This window comes from Sceloporus undulatus, chromosome 5 (genome assembly GCF_019175285.1).
Source record: "Sceloporus undulatus isolate JIND9_A2432 ecotype Alabama chromosome 5, SceUnd_v1.1, whole genome shotgun sequence".
Taxonomy (NCBI): Eukaryota; Metazoa; Chordata; class Lepidosauria; order Squamata; family Phrynosomatidae; genus Sceloporus; species Sceloporus undulatus.
The window spans coordinates 42,899,600-42,923,017 of NC_056526.1; the positions used below are offsets into that span (position 1 = coordinate 42,899,600).

The 23,418-nt window shown below is 39.2% G+C and overlaps 1 protein-coding gene across 7 annotated transcripts in view; it reads left to right on the top strand.

Annotated features, from left to right (window-relative positions):
* The window catches only part of ANKS1B (ankyrin repeat and sterile alpha motif domain containing 1B), a 448,976-nt gene that overhangs the window by 231,825 nt on the left and 193,733 nt on the right, over nt 1–23,418 (top strand). The window lies entirely within an intron of this gene.

Here is a 23,418-nt window from a genome sequence, read left to right on the forward strand (position 1 = left end):
TTGAAACAACTACACTGGCTGCCAGTTTGTTTCTGGGCACAATTCAAAGTGCTGGTTATGACCTATAAAGCCATATATGGCTCAAGCTATTTGGCAGACCATATCTCTCTGTATGAGCTGGCTCAGGCTCTGAGATGAATCAGGAGAAACAATTTTCTCAGTCCCACCACCACTGCAAGCAGGGTTTGTGAGACACAAGAGAGAGCCTTCTTGGTGGCTGCCCCTAGACTCTGGAACTCCCTTCCCAGGGAGGTCAAAATGGCATCCTCCTTGTTGTCCTTAAGCTGGCAGGCAAACATATTTTTATTCAGATTGGCTTTTAAAATAGAAAGTTTTTAAAGAATGGACTGGGGATGGTGTTTTGTTTTTGTTTTGTTTTTGTTTGTTTTTGCGTTTACTGCGGCTTCCCAATGAAAAGGGAAAGGAGAGCATAGGCAATTCGGATCATAAAATATGGCTGCTCTGAGCTCTTATGAGAAGGCAAAGAAGGATATTCTCCTTCCATAAGCAAATCTTCATTTATATTCCCACAACTTCATGGTGTGAATTGCTTCCTACCTCCCTTCCCTCCCCACCTAGTAATCAGCATCAGGCATCCTCCTGGGACTTGACAGTTCTGGGAGTGGGGAGAGAATGTAGAAATCTGTGGGCAAAGGTACACTCTGAAAATGTTGATCATGGAGTCTGCTGCAGCAATATGGAGTCAACTATTTCCAGCATCCTGATAGCTGGTAGAAATAAAGCAGGGGTTCTATCTGGCTATTTTTATGCACAGGGTAACACCAATATGACACCATTCACAAGATGACTGGCACTGTTCATGCTATTCAAAGGCTTTTCTTTTTTAGATGGGTAAGAAGAGAAAGATTATTGGAACTTAAGACAATCTCAGATCTAATTATGAGGAAGTGATTATCTGAGTACATTTAAACTAGAACAAGCAGAAAAGAGGCAGAAGTACAAGAGAATTTGATTATGCATAATTATATGTCACAAAACGAGAGTGTATAGAGATTAATAGCAAACTTCTAAAAATGTGATTACTATATGAAGCTATGATGAAGTTAAGGCAGAGAACTATATCTTGATAAAAGAAAAACATAAGGACTTTGAATCACAGAGCTTCTTAGGCTCGACCAAGGGCTTGCAGATACATAATGGGACTGTTTAACTTCTTTTCTTTGAACAGGACGGGCTCCCTTCTATTACTGCTTTTGAAAATTCCTCTCAGTTTCAAAAATAGTTTGCTATATGTCATATAGGAGTGATAGTTGTTCAAGAGACACATGAATAAAGCCTCCTTAGGCATGCAGAACTATGGAATATGGCCATGATCTCTGTATTAAAAACCTGGCATGATTATAGCGGAAACTAGGACTCAGTTTCAAATTTTGGTTAAAATTTGTGAAAGGAAGATTATTTCAAGGCAGGGGTGTGGAAATTTGGGAGTCACACAGTTTACACAGAGTTGGGAAGCAGTGAACCATGTCATTTTCTTTTCCTTTTTTCTCAACATTTATTTTTGCTCTTTTCTGTGGAGCACAGTCCATCTCAGATGCTGAATATCACCAATTGTTCTTCTCAGAATACCACTATAATAAGGGTATGTCATGATGCAGCATTTTTCAGGGCACTCAGGGTGTGTATGGGGTGAGGTAGTATTTGTTGACATGTAAGAGTTTGGTTGTTGTTGAACTAATGCCATTGCCTACTGTTCACCACCAATGGCAAGCATCCCCTAAAACTTTCAAACCATTGCAGTCAATCCTCCATATCCACAGTGGTTAGTTCCAGGACTCCCTGAGGATACCAAATTCCGTGCATGATCCAGGTATATAAAATGGCAAAATTATTTGCAGAAAACCCATGCATACATCCTCCCTGATACTTTAAATCATATAAATAGTTGTTATACATACTGTATTGTTGAGCGAACGAACAAGATATGAGGCTCGAGAGAGACAGAAGATTTGTGAAATGGTGGGAGACATGAATTTGCACTGAGCACTACACTTGGATTCCCACCATTTCACAGAGCCTCAGTCTTTCTCCAGCCTTGCATCTCATATGTTTGCTACTTCTGAATCTGGGGTTGATTGATTCTGTGGTACTAGAGCCTGTGGATATGAAGAGCTGGTTGTGCATCCCCTTTGCCATCAGTGAGTAGTTAATACCGGGGAGAATTCCTCTCAGCTTCAGCTGAGTGTTACCTAAATGGTATAAATGAAAATTAATTATATTTAAATAAGAAAAAAAAGATTGCTTAGCATGAAAAGGAACAAAAAGCAGAAGACTTAAAATGTGGAATAATATGTTATAAAAAGAAATTATATAAGATATAAAAAGAAATGAAAGAATATCTTTAAAAGCTGTCAGTGCTAAAAGAAACACAAAGGAAACTATGTCACTTGGCAGTGTTCAAATTGAAAGAGAGGAATAGACTAAAATGTGAAGCAGGTTTTTTTAAAAAAAAAAACCCACTGGTAATAACAAGGACTGAACATAGAAGCTTCTGCATGTGTTCCACAGTGAAACCCTGGCTTCTCTTTGATGTTTTCATCACAAAGAATGAAGTAGGATGATCAAAAAATACTGTTAATGAAGGCTATTGGGATCACATACAAACAGAACTGTTATGAGGCAGATACAAAGAAGTTTTGATAATTGTAGCATGAATCATCAGGGTCAGAGTTTTCGTAGGTATTTTAAGGTAAGGACAGAACTATGAATCCTCACTTAGAGCTATTAATATCCAGCTATGAACATCAACATAGAATGAGAAACATTTTTAAGTTATTCCCACCATTTATTCATTTTCACTGCCTCTTGTTCCGTGGGCATTTGAAGTTGGACAGCCACAGCTCAGAAGTGGAATACTGGGATGCATGCAGAAGCATCTCAGTTCAGCCAAAAAGGACTTCATGAAGCAGGGATGGGAAAAATGGGAGCTTGAGATCTTGGAGAACATTATACTGTAAGTAGACATTAGTTTGCTAGATGAAGAAATGATCTGGCCTAAAATAAGACAGTTTCATATTTTCATATAAATTGTTGTTTGCCTAGCTGTGTTCAACAGTGTGGAGAACACTAAGAAGGGAAGTAGGATGTAAATAAAAAGAGTTAGACCAGTATTAATAGGAACTACTGCTATAAGTGGTTGTTGTCTTTAGATGTGATTCTTCAGCAGAGCCTGAAATGGTCTATTATTTATTAGAAATCAATGAAATCAGTGAATTTCCATACTGCAGATCATTTGTACAAATCCGAAAGCATTATTCAGCAATATCATAAATAGTAAAACAGACCAATCCAGTTATTCCTGTCTGGCAGACTATCTGATTAAAATGATAGGTTTTCAATAAATGCCTCAACCCCATGGGCCTGACATAACTGCAGAGAGGAAATCTTCCATAGGTGGGTGCCAGTGCAGTCAATGCTCATCTCAGTATCATCACCAAAGGGAACTCTGTAGGCAAAGACAGCAATGCCCCCCCTGCATATTATAGTTGCAGGGATGGGAATTGTGTGTCCCTCCATGTTTGTTGGCCTACAACTGCCAGTATTCCTTACCAGTGGTTATGGTTGAGCTATTAATGTTTGCAGTCCAAGAAAATCGGAAGAGTCACCCAAGCCCCAAACCTGGGTGACTCTTCAGGGAGAGCTACTTCTTGAAGTACTGTACTCTGGTCCTGAGTTTTCTAATTGTCTGGCAGAAATTTTAAGGAAAGTAAGCAGCTGAGATGGAAATGCAGACTAAACATTCAAAGAACAACCTCTTGCATTTATGTTATGCAAGGAGACCTTGCCTTTATACAACTGTATTTTCTGAGAAAAATAAAAACTGAAAGAACTCAAGAATTGAAAGAACTATTGATAACTTCAGCTGGAGTACACCCACTGAATCAATAGGAACTGAGTAGGTCAACACATTTGAGATGTTTATTGATTTCATTAGTCTACAAAAGTTGGCACTAACAACAGTATTCAGGTCCATCTTTCTCAGTACATGGCTAGCTTTCTAGCAGCATGTGCTTATATTTTAGCATGGGAAAGGAAGAAGTGGCTATGTATGGGGCAGTATGTCTGATTTTTGGCCAGTTCACCTGTGCATTCCTCCAAAGCTGGTCCAACTGTATGGACCAGTCAATGGATATGCGTATAGTTCAGCCCAAAGCAGTAATAGTCCAATAGCAAATAGAGAAGGGAAACAGGACATTGAATGAGATGATAGCTGCAAGAAAGTGTATGAATGAAAATGTATGTTTGGGGGATTTGTGGTTTTCCTGAAGGCCAGAGTCTTCCTCACTCATTTCTACTTGCTATCATAAGATGTTCTGTCTTGGGCCTACCTTTCAAATGTTGTTGCTAAGCCCAAGACACTTCCTTCCCTGTGACTGATAATTGTTTGTGCAGGTTCTTTAATTTTGAAGGATACAGTAACCTTTCTCCCTTTGAAAATTGCATAGAAAATGTGGGGGTAATGAACCACAATTCACTTTCACTTTGTTTCCCTTCACTTCTATGTTCAAAGCCACCCTAAGTGTCAGGTAAGGAAGGAATTTAAAAGGTAATTTTTTTTTTAATAAAGAGCTGTGTCAGTCACTAATTATTCCCTGTGCTTGCCATTTTTTCAGGTATTACACTTTTTAATTAAATCACATTTGAAGCCTCTTAATACATTGTCCAGAATAATTAACAATCATGAACAAACTTAATTAGTCTGTAACAACATGAATGATTGAGATTAACAACAAGAAGGACACAGATTAATCATCTGCTTTGAAAATGCTAAGGAATGAATGTTTCCTTTACAAGTGAGAGCCTTCTGAGCATCAGAACAGAATAATGGGTCTTCTGTATCAGAACTAGGGTCCACTTTGTCCTACAGTAGAAAACCAAATGGCTCCAGTAATACCACAGTCTGAGTATGAAGGCCATATCCTTTCTGTGCTGTTGTTTCTCAGCAACTTGTATTAACTGGCATATTGTGCCTGAACAAAGGTTGAAACTTTAGATTTGCAAATTAATTTGGCAATGTTAAATGTTAGGAATAGAGAAAATTCCCACCAATTTTAATCATGAAAATTGTTTGACAAATTAGATTAGTGTTCTTTAATTCATCATTTAATATGTTTGTTTCCAGGACAGAGAGAATGGCAAGGGGGTTAAGGGTGTGGTTTGTTAGTGGAAACAAATAATATGATCTTTGTAGTACACTGGGGTGAGTGTGAAAATTACGTTGAAGGAAGGCAATTTTTAATACAATTTTATATTGTTGTTAGATTGTTTGAATTGTTTTAAATTTTATTGTAATGTTTTTTAAATCTGTGAGCTGCCTTGGGTCCTTTCAGGGAGAAAGGCAACATATAAATGAAATAAACACAAACAAACAAACAAATTTTAAGATCACCAAAGAACACTTTTGAAGTTGCCAGTAACAAAACATGCCCTTAACCCACTTTTCATTCTGTTTAATTTCTACTAGAGGACACTGATACTTTCAAAGTCAGTAATAAGTAACAGGCTACAAAGATCAATTTGTGAATCAAGGATGGAGAATTCTTAATCAAAAATGTTTTCAGTGTTAACAGACCTCTGCTAGGCCCTTATCATCCTCTTTTCAAATTAAATCCTTTAGACGTTCATTTTAGGGTAATTATTCCAAGCTCTTGATACATTTATAGGTTATGACCAATAAAGCCCATACAGCCTGAGTCAAGACCATCTGAAATACCATATCCTCTCATGTGTGTCTATTTATATTCTGAGATCTGTGCAGGATTCACTTCTCTTGGTTCTGCTACCTTCACAGGCATGTTCAGCGGAAACACAAGAGAAGGGTCTTCTCAGTGGCTACTTCAGGCTCTGGAACTCTCTTACTACAGGGATTAAATTGATTCCATCTTTGCTGTCTTTTCATCAGCACATGAAAATATTTTCTTAATGGGCTTTTATGTGCTGTACCGTCAGCCCTCTTTATCCATGGCTTCAACTCTCCAAGGCTTGGAATTATTTTTAAAAGAAAATCCAAAACGCAAATCTTGATTATCCTATTTTATATAAGGGACAACATTTTATTGTGCCATTGTATTTGATGGATCTTGAGCACCTGTGGATTTTGGTATCCACAGAGGGCCTGGACCCAAACGCCAGCAGATTCAAAGGGTCCACTGTACTATTTTTATCCTTTGTTTGTAAATAAACATGTTTAAAATTAGTTCTGTACACTCTTTAATGCCATTTTAAACATAACCTTTTGTAATTTTTTATTTACAAGTGTTTTCACCTGATTTTTTTTAATCCTGTAAACCTTCTTGACTCTCAGCTCTGGAGTAAAGGACTGTATAATTAACCCAAACCAAAACAATACATATTCCTACAATTTCCTGAGTCCTGCAATATCCATTCAAGATGGAACAACCAAAATCATTTAAGCTATTATGTGTACATTTATACTACTTACTTTATGGTATGATGGGAGAGCTCAAATTAAGCCAAGTATCTCTTGTAGTTGAGTAGTCAGACCTTAGTAACAGGACTGTCAGATTATTTCCTTTACCAGTGGATTTCTGATATCTTAAGAACTGGGAGACATATTTGCAGATGATGGCTGCGTCCTTGCTTTTCTTTAACAGGACTGTCAGATTTTTCCTTACCAGTGGAGAACTTACTAGGGAGAGCTGTTTGCAAGTGACTGATGAGTTGTTGCTTCTCCTTATCCATTATAGCTATGTACTTATAGCTTCATTCCCTAGTTGAATGCTAGGGCATGAGAACTAACTTGGCATTGTGAAAGTGAGGAAATGTATTGTATGACTTTTAACACTTTATCTTTCAGGGTGCTTCAACAGCATAGACCTCTATTAAATCATTCTGATAATAAATGTCAGTCCAGCAACTAGACAGTGTTTTACTATCAGTTTTTGCTAGTCCTGACATCCTCCATGGTGAGAGCTTTTATGCTCTATATATCAGTCTTTTGGGGAAGATTTTCGTTCAGGGTTCAATAGAGGGTTAATAGCTTGTGATCTTACAGTATCAAAGAAGATGTCCCTGATAGTTATTAAGTGCTTCAGAAATAGGCAGAAAACACTTGGTCAGTAATGGCTATATTTACTTTCTTCTACACATAAACTTTTCTGTTGTTCAGTATTATACAAAATATTGCTAACCATCTCTATTTACGTCTGAATGAGATTTTTATGCCATTGTTGGGCAATCCCTGAAATTTAGCTAGACATAGAGCTTTATCGCATTGGCTCCTTCCGTTCCGTTCTGAGCACGGAATGGAAGGAGCAGGGACGAGTGCGGAATGAGTGGGGGACAGATTTTACCGCACACACCTGTCCCTCATTCGTTCCGTTCCCCCTCTCTTCCGTTCTTAATCCGTTCCAGAGGGGAAAATTTTTGACAACTGTTCTGAACAGTTCTCAAAAAGCGTTCCCTCTGGAACGGAATGGACAGGGAAGAGAGGGGGAATGGAATGAGTGAGGGACGGGTGTGTGCGGTAAAATCCATCCCCCACTCGTTTCCGTTTCCTGCCGGGCCGGGCCGAGAACCCAGTGCGATAGTATCTGAGGGCATAATTCTCTAAGTGGTTCCAACATCAAGTGAAAATTCTGATGTTAAGAAAAAAAGTTTGGGAAGTTACTTGAGAAGAAATTAGTTATAGTTTCAAGATGGTGAGAAAATAGTCCATTACTATTGCCAATGCATTTTTTAAAAGAATTAATTAAAAACAACTAGTTATTGTAACTAGTTACTTCCAGGCTCTGTTGGGAATACCACTAGTCATCTATCATCGATCTCAGCCTTCAGCTCACCTAGGTTAACCAGTTTCTAATACATCTCTTTGTGCCGTTTAACAGCTATTTGCTCTAAAGGCATTACCTGGTAATAAAATTTATCTTCATGCAGGGAAAATGTCTTCTGATGATTTCAGAGATCAGGCAAAAAGGAAAAAGAGAACACCAGGCCATTTTTTAAAATTTTATTTTAAAACCCTGGCTCTCACATGGATGAACATAATGAAAGACTTGGAGTTTTGTCAGTGGACTGGCTGATTCTACTGAATATCAGTCATTTGGGGCCTGTATGCAAAGGCCAAAACACCTGTGCTCCCCCTTGGCCTCGTATTGTTCTGTCTGGAGAATGCAGGCTATTAGCCCAGGCTGGCATAAGGCAAAATCCCAGCCCCAAAGGGGCTTAATCTGGTCTAAAAAGACCAACTGTTTTTCATGGAGTTTCTAGGAAACGCCATTGTGAGAGCTGGTAAACCAGACAGCCCCATGCACCCTATACCTGCCTCCATCATCACATCTGCTGAAAAGACTTCCATCATGGCCTGTGATGTTGGATGAGGGTGTCTGGCCATGTGGGTGAAGCCAAGCACCACATTTCCACCTTTACAGGTTGCAACAGGAGGGGGGGCCTTCTCAGCATGCCACAGTAGTTGGTCTTTGGCGCAGTAGGAGGAGGGCATGTAAACAACCACTCGTTGCTGGCCTGGAGACTGACCTGGATCAAGACCCAGGGCATGATAGCATGGGCTTGGCCTGTGTTACCCTGACTGTCTGCTTATGAAATTGGTCTCTAGCCTTCCATGTTGATTTTGAAGTTAGTGCAGCATTATATTGCATTTGGGAGATTTTCATCATTAATGGGAGGACCACCTGCTGTTCCTAACATTCTTAAAAATGTAGTCCACATAGTAGCTGTAAGCATCTATATGGTGGGAAATATATTCCACTAGAAACTAAATTACCTTATTAGGAAATCAGTATTATATTTTTGTCATAATTAAATGATTACATTCCTATAAACCTAGATCCTTTTCTGCTTCATGCTGGATAGATCAGCTAAGTGAGTCTGCCCAAAAAACCTTAATGGAATCAACCAGATTTCAAAACCCTTTGGAGAGAGGGCAGAATAAGGCAAGCTTCTGCAAGAGCCAATAGATTGGTAACAGCCAATCAAATAGAAGGCTGGAGAGGATAAATAGTCAGTTAGTTACAGTTGGAAGTTATATTGGGTTTTGGTTTTGGACAATGAAGGTCTGATTTTGTGAGAGTCCAGAAGTTAGGGACCGTGAGGGTTAAGGTTCGGAAGGAAAGGACTTGGCTCTAAGATCAAACTCAGCCTGAGGGAGTTTTGGAGACAGATAGCCTGAAAGCTAATATAGAACTAAGGCTGGAAAGACCACAGTACATGGGGGGGGGGGGTATGAGGGCCCTAAAAGAGAATGCTTGTTGTTTACCAGATTTGTAAAGTTAAAACATAATGTAGCAGGAACAAGTGTGGTATGACTTTATGTTGTCTAGACAAATAAATAAATCACTGCTGTGGATGACAGCTACACAGACAGATCAGCTAAATTTTAGCTGTTAGTGTGCGGAATAGAAGATCAGCTTGGCAACCATCACAAGAATGATCTTTTATTGCTTCATCAATACATGTCTGTGACTACAAGGTGATGAAAGAATAGGATACCTGAATAGAAAGCTGTGAGCTTGGCCAAAACCAATAGAATGCAGCAACAGATTTTTTATATATGTATATAAAAATATTTGGTCTCTGGCTTTGAAAAAATACTATGTCATACCTTTAGCAGAGCTGAAGAAATTTTTCATCACCATTACAGTAAAAATGCCACCCAGTGGAGCTGTTTCACATGGTAAATGGCCAGGAGAGTTTTGCTTGTTTACTGTTGGAGGAGAATAATCTTCAACCTACTGCCACCTACAATAAATCATGAGGGCCCAAATTTTGCAAGGAGGTTTGTGGTTGAACTAAATGCAGCTGGGAGAGAGGGATACTAATCTAACCGCTTTCTAAAGGAGTGGAGATGAGTGGAATGGAGATGTTTAATACTTTCCTGGACCTTTTTCCTGATCTAAATTATCTGTCCTATAGTACAATTTGTTTTGCTTCTATTATTTCTGTGTCTCCTGCATCATCCCTTGGAGGAAATAGCAGAAAGAGAAAGAGAGAGGGGAAGAGAGAGAGAGAGAGAGATTGTCTACTACAACAACCAAAATAAAGTTGCACAAAAGAAAACATCACAGTCCCTGCACCATGCCCCCAGTCTCCATACCGGAGTTACATTTAGTTCTTTTAAAAGGTGAGAAATCAGTCATGATTTTTCCAATACAGTGTATAAGGAAACGGTAATTACAATTTTTTTGAACTTGCATTGTTATATTTTCAGAACTTGTAAATTTAAGCCATTTTTTTTCTTTAAAAGAACTTGGGAGCTTATGCGCAAAAGAGTATGCGTGCATTGCACTACTGTTCTCATGTATTTTAAATAGAAATGTATTGTATTTTGATCTTACTGATCAATATATATGTGTTGTTGTTGTTGTTGTTTTAAAACCCAACAGCCTTGATTTAGTGCGGCTTTCTGTGACAAAGTTTGAGAACTCCTTACACACAAGGTCCATGAGATCACATCACACAAGTCATCCTGTTACCAAGGTAACAGGAGTGCAGCTGTCTAAGCCCCCTCCAGCTGCTGAATAGCAAAGCAAAACACATCCCTCTTGTTGTGTGAAATACAGAACAAAGAAAGAAAGGAAAGAATACTGTCAACCTTTAATCAGCTGTTCATATAGGGAGGGGGACTGGCGGTTCCTGTTTAGCTTTGAGGATTCCAGAAATGTTCGATTTCTGCATACTCTCTTAAACAAGTCTCACTAGACTGTACTGTATAACAGACATTTTATGAAGCACGTTTTATCACCAGCAAGTGTCTGGCTTCAGCAAGACACATATACAGGAACGACATAAATACCATGCTTGGTGTAACTGGTTTCTTAGAAAACTCATTTCTTATAGCTGAAAAGTCTATCTAAGCTAACAGTAGCTAGGCTATTTTTCAGTTTACTGAGGACTTCCATATGCCAGTCACCACCTTTGGCATCTTTGCTGCTCTACCTTTTCTTGTAAACTAGAAAATGTGATTTCCCATTCAGCTCTATAATTTTTTGACATTGTAATATCTTTTAATCCCCCCCCCCAGTAATGTTAGTAACACCTTATATTCTTGCAGTGTGGAAGCAGCACTGTAGTTGCACAAAGTGCATCATCCTCTCTTAGTGAAAGGTCCTTACTACCATGGCATTAGTAATGCTGTATATAGCCACTCTAAAAAAGAGGGAGAAATCAGGACAGATGTGTAATTTTTCCCAGCAGCCAAAAGCATCTGAGAAAGTAGACTTAAGTCTAGAAATGCTCATGCTGTCAACTTGTTTCTTTCAGTTAGTCTCAAAGGTGCTACAAGATCTCTCTACATAACTGATTCTACAGACTACGGTCCAAAATACTCCACAAAAATAATCCATTTTGAGACTGCTTTAACTGCCCTGGCTGAATGCTAGGGAATTCTGGGAAATGTAGTTTTGTGAGACAATTAGCTTTCTATGTCAGAGAGCTCTGGTGCCGCAATAAACTACAGTTTCCAGGATTCCCTAGCATTGAGCCATGGCAGTTAAAGTGGTCTCAGACCGGATTATTTCTGCAGTGTGTTTTGGACCTAGTTCTCCCAGCAACTTTGTTCTCCCTCAACTGAAACATTCTTACTCTGCATATGTATAGTACAATGGAACTGAAGTCACAAACATTTTTTCATGCATATTCTTGTATTCTGGAAGACTACTTTTTTTCCCTTTTAGCCATACAGTACTATCAACATAAGAAAGACGTCATGTTAGGTTTTTTTTCCTCATCATGTATATTCCATTCTAGTGCATTTAGGTTGCGTTCTAAATGCAATTACTAAAGAGTAGACTTCACTGAGCAAAATGCAACTTATATTTCAGTAAGTATGCATAGGACTGGGTTGTTATTCGGGGTACATTTTATCTTTTAAAGGTAAGATAGAGTTCTGGCATGGATCTGGCTTTTTTCTTCTAATGTAGTCTAGCTATATGTCTCCTGAATAAAATATCTGTATACTAACTTTAGCAGTTTGATAAATATTCTGAGTGATCAAACAGAGCACAGACTTTCATTTAGTAATCACGTTGGAATACCATTGGAAAGCAGTGATTTTGTTATCATCATGAAACAGGAACATTTCTTGTCATTTTCTAGTTTTAATGTACAGCTGGTCTATTTGATACACTTGGGAGGAAATCATATTAACAAGAAGCGGTTTTTAAGACTGCAAAGGGCATCTTTCCTTTTCTTAGCAATCTAATAAATAAACTTTTTTTTTTGCTTTCTGAATAAAAGGAACCTGGTGCCAAACCTGATGTATAATATAATATAGTACTAAGAATTTGCCTTTTTGTGGAATTGTTTGCACCACACAAAAAAGAAGCCCTCTTTGGGAGGGGGAGTAGCAGGTATATGGACAGAGTTTAAAGGGTTTATGTCCTTTGAAGTGGGAATCAGAAATGTTGTCCAAGAGAATGGAGAGTATATACTGCAAGAAAGGGAGAAGGATAATCTTATGGATTTCCTACTTTAAAGGAGGTGAGTCATGGCATGATTTGCAGCATGGCACCTCACCTTCATGTAATGGAATGCATGCTAAAAGAGAGACATACTTAAGATTATTTCTTTTAAAACTGCAGGAGGTGATGTTCAACATGTTGCTTCCATTTGAGGCAGCAGTAAAAGACTTAATTTTTCTAGGAAAGTGCTTTAAAAGAAAATGCTTTGCACCCCTCCCTAGAATCACTATTTGCAGCAACAACATCAACAACAACAGGATACCACAAAATGAATGCATTGCCTCCATGATGTAACATGGGGGTGGGCAAATTCTTCCTCTCCCAATTATTTAAGCACAGGAGGTGCCTTTTTTCAAAACTAGATGAATATCCAAGGTGTGACCAGATTACAGTGGAGCAAGTATTTCTATACTAAACTCATCCATTGTAGCTACTCGGTGCCTAAAAAACTTGACAAAATTACCCCCATGTCCTCTAGTAGGTGCAATGGGCCTTTTATTTAGTAAAATAAATAAATAAAGGAATAAAATGGGTTGGGGTGGAATGCACTTGGGCTTTGAGTGGCCCATGTGGCCCAGAAAGTGCACTTCACCCACTACTGGTGTAACATCTTAGTAAAGGAAAATACCCTCAGTGCAGATATAGCCAGAACCAAAAGTAAAGTCATACCATTTTTTGGCACTTCCTCTTCTTCACCTTGCACTCTGTTGGAGAAAAGAGTGATTGCTTTTCTGGAGATGATCTGAAGTTGTCACTTTCAGGGAGCCTTGGAAATTAGGTTGAGATAACAGCACATGCAGGCCACAGCCAACCCACCCTTTCATTAAATACACAATGTTTCTTTTAGCCCCTGTGATAGTGCTTCTCTTTGACATTATGAAGAGACCACAAACCAGATTATCATATGAGGGACGTCCTGTCCCTCTCACGTCATTATCCCATCCTTCCCACTTGAACGTGGGAAGGACTTTCACAAATTGTTCACACTTATCCCATCTGGGAAGAGTGAATGACAACAATTGTGCCAAAGGCTTTCACATGAAATCACACCAATCTTGTCAATAAACTGTCATTAAAGCAACATTGGCTGGCATTTTATATTAACGGAATTTCCTATTATCGCAATGCTGCTTTAATGACAGGATCAATGCTGCCAGCATGAAAGCCTTTCGTGCCAGCTGTCATTCGCGCTGTCAAGGACGAGATAAGGACAGGATAAGGTCAGGGGAGCAATCCTGTCCCTATCCTGTCCCCATATGATAATCTCCCAAGATTCATTCACTTAACAAAAGGAAAATTTAACCACACTGGGACAGAGATAAATAAGATCACAAAAGATACTCTATGTCAATAAAGATCAGTGGAAATTAGAGAGGTAAGGAACCATCGCAAACCTTCAGAAGTCAGGGGTATTTACGAAAAGAGATTTTAATCAGTGAATTTTCTAGGTTGGGGAGGTTCAAAACTGGGACACAAATCATTATGATTGTGTTGGTGTCTGCATATTTTTATGAAACAGTGAAAACAGAATACATGCATTACAATGAATAACAATCATGATGATTATGATAAATCTAAAAGCAATAAAACATTGATTAAAGCAAAAACATCAATAAGAAAAGGGGGAAATGTGAACCACTTTAATAATAGGTTCTGTGTGGAAATATGTAAGCACATACAGGGTTGCAAACAGAACTTTCAAAATAAAATAACAAATGTATATAAGGGGTAACAATAGTAGCAAGTCCAAGGCACAGTTTTTAAGCCTGCAGGACATGGACATGAACCTCCCAAAAAAATTGAATAATCCAGGAGACATTTATCTAAGGAGTATGGATTGTTTGTGGGACAGTTTTCTGACCTCAAAAATTAGACAGTCAAAAACAACGTGAAAAAACTCTGAAGTGTCCAGAAGCGTACTTCTGATTTATTTCTCTATTTTACAAAATGTGGTATTTTTGATGTTAAACAATGCTTTGCAAATTGTCTGGCTGTACTTGGATTCTAGCTGAATGTCACCTGAGATGCATCTGCCTGGCGGTGGCGGCAGCAAAAATATGTGCGACAAAATCCAGATGTATCCCGAATTCGAATTGAATTGGACAGTGGTAATTTGGTTTTTTAAACTGTGTGATCAAGTCCTTATTGTTTTTTGTGGGTTTTTGGGCTGTGTGGCCATGTTCTAGAAGATTTTCTTCCTGACATTTCACTGGCATCTGTGGCTGGCATCTTCAAAGATGGCTTTCAATTTATAAAGGGTGTTAATATTATTTTTTTCAGTTTTTAATAAAGATTTCCATTTTTGAAGGGGAGAAATAGAATTTTGTCCCATGGTTTCAAAATTTCACATCAGAATTTCCAGAAATTTTACAATCAGAAATAAAACTGCCAGTATAATGATACTGTTTCCCAAATACATGGTGAGACTACATATGGAATACTGAGCAGAGGTCTGACCACTGCACCTAAAAAGATATTTTATTACTGGAAAAGTAAAATATTCAAGGATCTGGAACCTGTGAAGACTGCTTGCAATGTTTGGGGCTCCTAAAAGGTGAGTAAGGGGAGACATGATAGGGATGTACTAAGTATCTCTCACTATAGTCGAAACTTGTCTCTTTCACTGAACCTGAATGTTGAGAGATTGAGATAAAAGGAAATACGTCTTCACACAGTAATATCTAACCTTGCCAAATTTGCTACCACATAATATAATGATGGCTGCCAACTTGGAAAGCTTTTAAAGGGGATTCAATCTATTTCTGGAGGTAAGAAGTGTAATTATCATCTCCAGCATCAAAGCCACTATGCCTGTGTATGTCAATTGCGGAGGAATGAAATGGAGTGCACAGTTGTACTCGTCCTACTGGCAGGTTTCCCATAGACAACTGGTTTTCCAATCTGTGAACAGAACGTTAGACTAGATACACATTTGATCTAATCCAGCAAGACTTCTTGTTTTCTTAAGTCAGTCCAAAGGTTGAAGACTAAATAAAATTTTGATGTGCTAAAAGAATTCTCAAAAGAGCTTAGTATTTGGGAAATATGAGGAACAAATAAATATACAGCTTGTGCAGAAGCACAGTTCTGGGGAAAGGGAGAACTTCTTCCTTGTTCAGATAAAGAACAACAAAAGATGAACTTTTCTCACTTTTCTTGGAAACATTCCACATATCCTAACTAAAAAGCAAAGGAAAAGCTCAAAAGAGAAAGAAAGAACTGCACCCTTAATCTAAATCGCTATACCATTCAAACCTTCCCTGCAATCTCTTTGGTTCTTTCTTATTAGTGCTGTTGGGAATTTATCCCAGTCAAAGACTGCTGCTGTGTTGACTGATGTGCTATCATTATGATTACAGAACAAACGTGAATTTTAAATGCGTAGAGACTAGGAGTTATGCATGACCTATTGATTTACAGCTGTGGTCTTCTTCTGGTATATCGTGCACAATAAAGTAACTAAGATCTGATTGATCTGTGTTCCAAAGCTGTGCCTTCACTCACACTTTTTTCTTCTTCTAAAAATTGTATTTACACAAATAAAGATCTCAAGGTTTCTTCTAATTTTCCTTAAATAATCATTCAGAAAACTGGATTAATTTTGCATTTGTTCACATGACTATCCATTAACACACAGGGCATATTTTAATACAAATTTTAGTTATTAGACCATCCAAGACAGCAAAACTAATAATTATATTAACTAAAGGGGACATTCAGTTCTGGTTTAAAAGTTAAAGTAGGTGAGACTCATGTATCCCAAAATTCCCTGATCAATACAAAGACCCTTAGTTTCTTCTCATTTCCTATTACGTCCTAGCTCAGCACTCACAGCACAGCCCCAAGGGTTTTTATACAGCTGTAATTGAGGCCATGCTATTCTTTAATGTTTAACAGTATTTGGTGTTTTCTGCTGAGCTATACAGAATATTCTCTGATGTCCTAAAAAGCTGAATGTTGTCTTTCTCTGAGGCTCCTGAGATCCTGCAGATTTTCAAATGAAGAGATCAGATTTTAAGTAGCATTCATACTTTCACTTCTTGCTCTTCAGGTTATTTGCTCATTTTCACAAAGTGATGCCAATGCACTTTTACATTGCTTCAAGCGTTCTGTGCTAAGATACTTAAATGCAAATGATTTCATTTCTGAGAGTAATTTTGATCATAGAATTAAGGTGCCAAATACTTTAAAGACAGTCTACCTCTTATTATGGTACGTCAACATTTCAGATGTCTTGTTTGTGGCTTCTGCCTTTGGAGTTTGTCTACTGTTCTTATGTCAGCAAATAACTGTATCCAGAAAAAAATTATGTATTTGCATGACTACATAATGACTCTTGATGAGTACTCTTCTGGGACGGCAGAAGGACTAATTGACAGGCCCTCCTTGTAGGTTTATAGAAGGACCTTTTCTGTCTCTCTGAGGGAGAAGGTGAGCTTGTGTTTTTGGGGGGGGTCAAGGCTGCTTGCTTGGCAGTTTGTGTGGTTTTTTAAATTTATTTTTGTGTGCTCCTTGAATACATGCTATAAGGTAGAGATGGGGAACCTATGCCCCCCCAGGTTCTGATGAACTACAATTCCCATTATGACGATACTCACCATAAAGGGAAGAGCTACAACCAAGCCCTCATGAGCCTGGCTAAAACTTCAGCTTGGCTGGTGGTGAGGCATGATGAGAATGATAGTTCATCAGAACCTGGAGGACCATAGGTTTCCTATGCCTTCTCTAAGGGATGAGGCTTCTGAAGAGTCACTGACTTGGTTGGAGGAAGCGCTAGTAGTCGCTAGCTGTGTGTGTGTGTGTGTGTGTGTGTGTGTGTGTGTGTGTGTGTATTCTGCAGGTTGAGAAACAAGAAGAGAAAAATTTTGAGAGGTAAGCCTGGACATCTCTGCCATTGTGTATATAGGGTGATGAATATGAACAGTGATGGAGATGTTACAGTAACCTGCAACATCTATGACAGGTTTATTTTTTTTGCCAGAGGATCTGTAGGACTATACAGTACTTGCAGCAAGCGCTGTTTGATTGCCCTGTTGGAAGAGAAGAAATAGAACGCTTGGACAAAGTGGAGAACACTGTCCTGGTTGAGGAACACCTGGGGATGTCTTTGGGGAGAAAGTCAGTTCCCATACCCAGGAGGGAGACAGTTGGAGTAATGTGACACAAAGAAGTAGAAAGACTAGGGATCATTCTGTGAGTTTGGACCTCTAGAATCAATTTGAAGCTCTCTCTCTTATTAGTGATGACATGGGGCAGCAAGAAGAACAGCAGTGCCAGTCCTTAAAGAATGTGCACAAGACCTTGGGAGGTTCAGCACATAGAATGGCCTCTGTCAAATCTTGGAGGAGGTGTGTGGTGAATGGCAGGGGACTCCATGCTGAAGTGCACAGAATTAGTAGTTTGTGGGACAGACAAGATGACTCAAAAGGTCTCCATTGGACCAAAATTAGTATAGTAGATTTCCATATTTTCAAAATCAAAGCAACACAGAATTATGCTGCAAGAGCCTTATGTATGTATTTATGCACATACTGTATGTATCTTGAATGAATGAATGAAAGTTTATTTCTAGACTGCTATTCCTTAGAGATCATAGCGGTTTACAAAATTTAACATCAAAAGACAATACAAAGTGAAAGCCCATAACCCGACAATAGAAAACCCACCCATACCACTTTAAAAAAAAACACTTAAAAACAATACAACAATTCTAAAAAACATTCTATACAATCATTCAATATAAAAAACCAATTAAAACCCATAAAAACACATAAACAAATTAGCTGGATCGATCAAAGTGCATAGAGAGAAAGGGATAACATCAAGGCACAAGGGGGAAGGCTTGACGGAAGAAGAAGGTCTTCAAATTCTTCATAAAAAGATCTAGGGAGGTTGCTGAGCAGAGCTTGTCGGGCAAAGAGTTCCAGGTCTGCGGAGCCACGATGGAAAATGCCCTTTGTGAAGAAGACACAAACCTTGCCATGGGAACTCTTAATAGATGTTTTCCGCCTGATCTGAGAGTGTGGGGCGGACTGTATGGGGAGAGGCGGTCCTCCAAGTACCCTGGGCCCAAGCCATTTAGGGCTTTATAGGTCATTACCAACACTTTGTATTGCGCCCGGAAGCAAATAGGCAGCCAGTGAAGATCTTGCAGTATGAGTGTTATATGGCTGGTCCTGGAGCATCCAGTGACCAGCCTTGCTGCCATGTTCTGAACCAATTGTAGCTTCCGAGTTTTGTACAAGGGTTGCCCCATGTAGAGCACATTACAGAAATCTAACTGAGAGGTTACCAGAGCCTGTACCACCGTTTCCGGGTCCCCCGGCTCAGGTAGGGTCGCAGCTGGCGTATCAGCCGAAGCTGATAACAGGTGCTCTTGACTGTCGCATCCACCTGAGATGTAAGGTGGAGCGACGAGTCTAGAAGCACCCCCAGATTGCGAACAGAGTTCTTCAAGGGGAGCATGACCCCATTCAGGACAAGTGGACAAATATCCTTCCCTGGGCCAGGAGAGCCTATCATGAGTACTTCCGTTTTCCCTGGATTCAAGCTGAGTCTGTTTTCCCTCATCCAGCCCATTACCGACTCCAGACAAGAATTAAGAGGAGAGATGCCATCCCTGGTCACTGCATCAGTCGGAGACACAGAGAAGCATATTTGGGTGTCATCAGCGTACTGATAACACTGCACCCCGTGTCTCCGGATGATCTCTCCCAGCAGCTTCATGTAAATGTTAAATAGCATGGGGAACAAAATCGCTCCCTGAGGGACACCAGATGTAAGGGCCCTCTTATCGTTGCGACAGTCCCCCAGCTGCACCATCTGGAATCTACCCGAGAGGTAGGAACGGAACCACCGGAGCGCAGTGCCCCCGATACCCAACTCTCCCAGGCGTTCCAGAAGGATACCATGGTCAATGGTATTGAAGGCCGCCGAGATGTCCAAGAGCACTAACAGGGACACGCTACCCTTGTCCATGTCCAGACGGAGATCATCGACCAGGGCAACCATGGCAGTCTCAACTCCAAAGCCCGCCCGGAAACCGGTTTGAAATGGGTCCAGAAAATCCATCTCATCCAAGATCCCTTGAAGCTGGAAGGCAACCTTCTTGTTGCCTAGCTTTCAAAAATCTGTCCTTTGACTCTCCCTGCCTTCCATTTTAAAATCTGAACTAATCAAGACATAGGACATGGGAATGGACATGGGGAGAGAAGTCTGATGAAGTCATTTCCTCAGATGAATGCAAGTAAGCCTGTTCTGGAAGTGATCACACTTAGGCATTACATTCTCTTTGTGTAAAAGCATATTCTTTGTTGATCTGTACATATAGTCTTTTCTTCTTTTTCTGTTGTTGCTATTTTACTGTTGCTTTCTGATCATGGGGTTTCTCCCATCTGCTCAAAGAGAAGGATGATGGCACCTCAGAAAGTTGTAAAAGTGCTGTGTTTTCTTTTAGCAGGTATTCATCCTTGCTAACTGATTGTTTGTAATACCCAATTGCTTCTTTGGGGCTTTCCCTGAAAGCTGCAGTAATAAATTTAATGGAGAAAGTATGCTAAATCAACTCAGAATCTATTTTGCTGCTCTTCTAAGACTAGAAAACAACTTAAAATTCTTACTTGTTAGAGGAGTGACAAGCTAGGATAATTTCTATCCTGCTAATTTTCTGGTTAGTCTACCCAAAGAGGCCTTGTTGGAGAGAAGGGTGCCTCTCATTTCACCCAGGCCATCTGCAAACCAGCTGAATTAAGGGCATGGAGTGGTGCCACTTGATGTCATATACTGGCTTAAGCCTGGAATGTTGGTTGGAAGCTCCCACTGCTTACTCCAGCTGGTTATTGCAGTTTGAAGGGAACTGAAGGGAAATTTCATAGGGAGCAGCAGAATTCTTTTGGTGTGAGTGCCCTCATTTTGTTTCTTCCCCCAGCTACATTCCTGTCAAGAGTGCTTCTCAAGGCAGCACAGCTTAGTTAGGGGCCAGTTTTGTCCACTTTCTTTGATCAGGAAATGTTAGTTCCTCTTATCTACAGGAAGACCCAAGAGCCAAATGGGAGAAATTGAATCAAACAAAGAAGTAGGTTTGCTTTTGAATGAAAACCTACAGTTCTTTGTCTCTGGTTCTGTTCTCTGGTTTGGACATGAGTCAGGGCCCAAACAGACAGGCCAAAATAAAGCTGCTTTGGGTCACTTTGGAGGTACGCTGTTTAAATGACACACACATCTTAAGAGGCCAGAAGCTGTGCCAAAGCTGTGCTCCAGTCCTTAGGACTGGAGTGTGTCTTTGGTGCAGCTTCCGGCCTCTTAAGAAGCATGTATCATTTAAACAGCATACCTCCAAAGTGACCTGAAGCAGCTCCTTTCTTTCTTTCTTTCTTTCTTTCTTTCTTTGGCCTGTCTGTTCGGGCCCGTAGTCATAATTAGCACTTTAATAGATGAGTATATTATGTGTCATGGTTCTCAAATATTGGTTCTTGAGAAGTCTTGGCCATTGGTCATGCTGGCTGTGAGTTCTGGGAGTTGAAGTCCAACACATCTAGAGAATTAAAAGTTAAGAACCACTGCTTCATGGTTTGTTTACTGCTACAAGCTGTTAATAATTATGTCTTTGCATATATAGTCCTGGGTTGAGGGATCTCAGCCTGAGGCTGAATACCATCCTCTTGGAGTCCCAAGCTCTCTGAAGTTTCTCCTTTTCTGTGACATCATTTTTAGGCAGTTCTTCAGCTTTTGTGAAGTTTTCTCCCTATTCTAACACCTTTATGTGATAATATTTTGCAACATTACTATCTTTAGGTGGAATGTAATTTTATTACAGTTACTCCAGGAATTTATTCCAGCCCCATAGTTATTTTCTAATAGACGGGGCATGAGGAAGAAGTATTTGTTTGCTTTGTTGACATTATTAGCAGCTTTCCTCTTAAAAATCTCTTTTATTTGATTCACATTCAATTGAATGTCTTGATAGAAGACTCATAATTGATGAGGAAGTATTACATTTGTTACAGAGAATTGTAACTGTATTGCATCATTGTCTTAAAGGGCTTAAATTTAATCTTACAGTATTAACGAACACATTATCAAAACTGGAAGTTGCCTTCTTGATCACTTTATTCAGCTTAGGTTTTAAGAAATTAGCCATTAGAAAGCTCAGAAAACAGAAAGGCCTTAAAGAGTTTAAATTCTGAAAAGGTTTTACTCATCATTTGTTCCTCTTGTATGTGTACAGTATGTGCCTTCAAGTTGCCTGTTGCAGTGTCGCCAGCGTGCAGTATTTTGCCCAGCTTTCACCCTGTTTATGCCATGTTGACTTGTAAAAATCTGGATTCAAATTGTATTGGTAGGGTGTTTCCTCCCATGCACTCCACCCCTTCTATTATGCATAAACCTATAAATCAGTAGCCTTTCTTGTTTTTCTTTCAGTCTTACCTCCCACCTTGCATTCCCATTCGATGGCTCCCCCATCTTTCCCACTTATGCACCTCAATGAGTAAATGAGGGATCTTTAAATGTCTCCTGACACAGGTAGCTCTGAGGAGAAGGAGAAAGAAAAAATAAAATTGTTGTTTCCCTCACTTCCCTTTCCACTCTGAGTCCTTAATTGAATTAAGATTGGTGTCTACAGAACATGCTCCTTCTTTCTCGGTGTGATGCTTTACTGACCCTGCTTCTCCAGCCCCTTCTGGTCCTTCCCCCCATTTCTGAGTACTTCCCATAGCCAGGACTTTTCAGAAGCAGCAAAAGTAACCCCTGGACTTTGATGTGAGACAGAAACGTACTTTTAATTTGAATCTATATCTGTAGGAGAAAAGAAGCTGGATTTGTTTCTTTGACTGATCTGTTGCAAGTGAGCAAAATAATAATAAAAAAAAAAATGGCAAGATGCCTGCAATCTGTCCCAGCCCTAACTACCTCACCCCTCAATGCCACACCAATCTGACAGAAATACATGTTGGAAAAACAAAACAAAACAGGAAAAATCAGTTTTTCCAGGAAACTGCAGAATAGAAAGTGAGTTTTCAGAATCACATTAAAGCGTAAAAGAAACACTTTCACTGTGAAAACAGTTGTACATCATGTATTCCAACAACACTAGAATCAAAGTGGGCATGGATTTTTGTTCCTTTATTTTGTAGTTGCTTCCTCTGACATATAGCACTTGTTTTCCCCCTTTTAATTGCCTATTGAACTCATGTAGCAAGTGTTTTTAAAACATTCTGAGTAAGGTCTCCTGTTAGTTCACATACTTGATAGTTCCAGTTAACTCTCTAATGAAATGCAGTTTTTGTAGCAGTTTGTTCAATATTAAACCTCTCATTATCTCACAATCTTACCAGCATTGCCAATCATGACAATCAGTTCCAACTTTATCTGTAAGCAGCAAAACTTGCTAGATAGTAAAGGAACAGTTATATTTTAAAACTGCCTGTGGTTTTAAAATTATATTTAAAAAGAGGGGTTTTAGTTTAATTGTTTTAATGTATTTTAATGTTTTAAATGTTTTAACATATTGTACATCACCTCAAAGGCCTTGGTGGCTTGAGGAGTGATTAATAAATGCCAGAAAGAAAGAAAGAAAGAAAGAAAGAAAGAAAGAATTCCTGAGTATATTTCTGTGAAATAATCACAGCATCTTCCAGATAATGGGAACTGAGCAAGATGATATTTTGTTTAGAGATATGATACACCCAAAATTAATGCTTCCTCTTTCTTTCAAGACAGAAAAAGTGACTGTATGCATATGATGCCCTTCCTATTCTTAAATGCCAAATCTTTCTTTCATAATTTATCTCAGAACTACCCATGTAAGGCTATTGTAGTATACAAGACACAAATTCAGTCTATTTCAAATGCAGGATCTATTTCAAATAAATTAATTCTAATATAGTATCCTTTTGGAAACAGAATTGTGAACTGTGAAGAAGGTCTGCTTTACCGTGGTGATCCTCTGCTCATTTCTGTT